Here is a 3,868-nt window from a genome sequence, read left to right as displayed (position 1 = left end):
ATTTTCTTTTTCTTATTTTTGCTGGCTGTTGTTTTTCCTTTTCTTCTTTCTCTTATAACGCCTAAGGTTATTAGCCTAATCATGTTGGGCTAAACCTCTTAGCTAGGGCTAAGAGGTGAAGCTTGTAATCTGATGGGAGAAACTTTGCTTGTGCCTATTGTTTAGATGGACTGATGTTGATTTTTGTTCAAATTAAAAGGAATACTTTCAGTTATTTTTAAGGGTTTGTTGTAACTGAAATTACAATGGATCTGCGATAGTTTTGAGTATTTCTTTCTCCTTTTGATGTTTATGACGTGAGGAAGCCCTGTTGTTCACCATAGTCTCCTGGGCATGGTCGGATGGCGGAATCCTTCCTAACTTTCATGCATTGTTGATTGGTTGGTAATTAGTTTAATTTTGTTGTTTACTCTGTCTCCTGGGCATGGTTTGATGATGGAATCCATTCTAATTCATATACCTTTCATCTCTTTAAAATTATAATAGAAGAAGTTCAGTTTAATTTCCATGATTTTTAGAACAGGCATAAGATCTCCCTGATCTCTATAAGTGGATCCTTTGAATCCCTAGTTTTCTTCCTCTGAATTCCTTAAGTTTTAGATAATTATTCCACAATTATTCCTTAAATTCTATTTGGTTTAGATCACATCTTAGTCTAGTTCTAGTTCTACTTGGTTTCAGATAACGTACAGGTATCAGTCCCTTGGGATTCGACCTCGGTCTTATCGAGTTTATTACTACATCACAACCCTATACTTGGGGAGTGAACAAGTTTTTGGTGCCGTTGTTGGGGACTGACGGCTACGATTTTCTGAAATTAATTAGTTTTAGAATTAGTTTAAGATTAGGTCTAGGTTTTTCTGATTTCTAGAAACTAACCTGTTTTCCTGTTTTGTAGGATCCTGACATAAGTTTCTAAATTGGTAATTCCTTCCTAATTTCTCTACTTTTTCTACTTTTACAATTAGGGCTTAAATTTTAGAAATTTTCTAATTCTAGTATTTTCTTATTTTTAGGAAATAGTTTATTTTTAAAAACTTTCCTCTTTTTGTTTTTAGAGACTAGGTTAGTTATTTCCCTTTTTAGAAATTCTTTCTAATTTTGGCTCTTTTAAAATCTAATTTTGTTTCCTAATTTATTTTAAGAAATTTTCTGCTTGTAGACTTTTTGTTTAAAAACTTTCCTATTTTGTAGGCCTTTAAGATATAAATTTCTAATTCGGTAAGCTTTCTCTCTACTCTCTATTTTTTTGTATTCTCTTTTAGTAATTTACTTTCTAGATTAGAACTTTCCTAATTTATTTTAGGAGTTCCTTCTTTTAGAAATCAGTTTACTGCTATCTTTCTTTTAAAGGATTCTTCTTCTCTTTTTAGAATCTAACTTATTTTGTTTCATTTTGCAGGTTTTTAACTTAGGGACTCCAATTTGGTAACTTCTTTCCAACCCTCTCTTTCTTTTTAGATTTTCTTTTCTTAGGATTAGGTTTCGAATTTGATTAAGGGCTATGAGTGTTTCATGCCCAAGTGGGCCCGTGACAACACTCGACGTCTCTTAACTGAAGAAGGATTGGTTGAGGGGTTGACTATCCATTGCAGGACTAGACACCACTCGAAATCCCCTAAGTTAATTGAAGTTATGGCTGAAGACCAACCTCCTCTACTTCCACCTAGGGTGGAGGATACCCAAGATGAGAATGAGTTGTATCAGGCACCCCCGCCTCGTACTTTACGAGATTATCTATAACCGGCGGGAGTGAGTACGCCCTCATGCATGATTTTCCCTGAAAACACAGGACAAATGGACATCAAGCCAGGAGTTATCCAACTCCTTCCCAAATTCCATGGACTTGAATCAGAAAGTCCATATTTACATTTGAAAGAGTTCGATGAGATTATAGCTACATTATATTTTCCTAATGTATCTGAGGATACAATCAGGCTGAAACTCTTTCCTTTTTCCTTAAAAGAGAAAGCTAAGACGTGGTTACATTCACTGCGTCCTAGATCCATTGGCACATGGAACGACATGCAGAGGGAATTCATAAAAAAATTCTTCCCACATCATAAAACGATTACCCTCAGAAAAGCAATCATGAACTTTGCCCAAAAGAAAGATGAAACATTCTTCCAATGTTGGGAAAGGTTCAAAGATTTGGTCAGTTCATGCCCACAACATGGATTTGAAATGTGGCGCATTACAAATTTTTTCTATGATGGACTAACATCTTCCATGTGCCAAATGGTCGAGATAATGTGTAATGGAGAATTCATTAATAAAAATGTTGACGAGGTATGGGATTACCTCGATAGTCTTGCTGAAAAAACACAATCATGGGACTATTACCCAAAGTCGAACACCACGTCTAGGCCGACTCAATTAAAGGAGAAAGGTGGATTATATCTCTTGAAAGAAGAGGATGATCTCAAGTGTAAAGTGACTACGCTCATAAGGAAAGTTGAAGCCATGGAAGAAAAGAAGGATAAGGTCAATGAAATTGTTTGCGGCATCTGTGATTGTAACATTCATGCAACTGAAAATTATCCTACAATACTCGCCTTTCGAGGAGTGTTGAATGAACAAGCTAATGCCGTAAACAACTATCAAAGATCTTTTATTGGACTTAACTCCAATATGTACAATCCTAGTTAGAAAAATCATCCAAACTTTAGTTGGAGGAATGGACAAATGGCTACCCCTCAAGGTTTCTTCAATCAAAATCCAAATCAAGTGAAACCTCAAGAGGAACCGGTTCAAAATTTCATACAAGAGCTGGCTCAGGCAATGCGGGGAATTACAGATTTTATGCAAAAGATAGATTCTCGTATGACAGTTATAGAAAAGGGGATGCTTCCCGCACAACCTCTCCCCAATCCTAAACCGCAGTACGAGATTAATGATCCCAGCTCTTCAAATCAGATGGGGCACGCTAAATCCATCACCACTCTTAGGAGTGGAAAGATCATTGATAAAACTCTCCCGGTTAGGCTCAAAAAGCCTCAAGAACTAGAAGAGGACAACAATGATGGATCTAGTGATGCTCCACAAAAATTAGAACCGGAACTTCTAGAGAAGCCAGTTGCTCCGTTCCCCCAACGGTTGGTTGCACCAAAATGTCTTTCTAACTCTCAGGATATTCTGGAGGTGTTGAAACAAGTGAAAGTTAACATTCCTCTACTTGATGTCGTGAAACAGATTCCTTCATATGCCAAATTTCTGAAAGACTTATGCACGACCAAATGACGGCAAAGTATTCAAAAGAAAATCTTCTTGACTGAGAAAGTGAGTGCCATCCTGAAGCAAGACGTGCCTCAGAAATTCAAGGATCCCGGTAGCCCAACTATATCATATGTAATCGGGAACCATCGAATTGATCACGCACTTCTTGACTTAGGAGGGAGCGTAAATCTAATTCCTTACTCGGTATACAAACAGTTAGTTTGGGTGAGATAAAACCCACCCTGACCACACTACAACTTGCTGATCATTCTATTCGTGTACCAAGAGGGATAATTGAGGATGTGTTAGTCCAGGTCGATAGATTTTACTACCCTGTAGATTTTATCATCCTGGACACTGAACCCATCAATAATATGAGCACTCAGATTCCCATCATTCTTGGTCGCCCATTCCTTGTCACGTCAAATGCAATTATCAATTGCAGGAATGGTGTCATGACTATGTCTTTTAGAAATTTGATATTAGAGTCAAATATTTTTTTCAATAACGGCAGCAACTCAGAGGATGATGATGATTTCCACGACATTAACATAATTGACTCTTTCGTGGAAGATACGACACCTCTAACCTTATCCTCCAACCATCTAGAGATATGTCTAACCCACTCCTATGATTTTGATGATGACATGAT

General features: G+C 37.2%; 1 non-coding gene across 1 annotated transcript; it reads right to left on the bottom strand.

Moving 5' to 3' along the window:
• Positions 1-2,073: 2,073 nt before the first annotated feature.
• LOC131222109 (small nucleolar RNA R71) lies at positions 2,074-2,180 on the bottom strand. The gene has a single exon (XR_009159817.1). It is a non-coding gene; the product is annotated as a small nucleolar RNA R71 (small nucleolar RNA).
• Positions 2,181-3,868: the final 1,688 nt, after the last annotated feature.

Source organism: Magnolia sinica, chromosome 12 (assembly GCF_029962835.1).
Source record: "Magnolia sinica isolate HGM2019 chromosome 12, MsV1, whole genome shotgun sequence".
NCBI lineage: Eukaryota > Viridiplantae > Streptophyta > Magnoliopsida > Magnoliales > Magnoliaceae > Magnolia > Magnolia sinica.
This window is presented reverse-complemented; position numbering and strand designations above follow the sequence as displayed.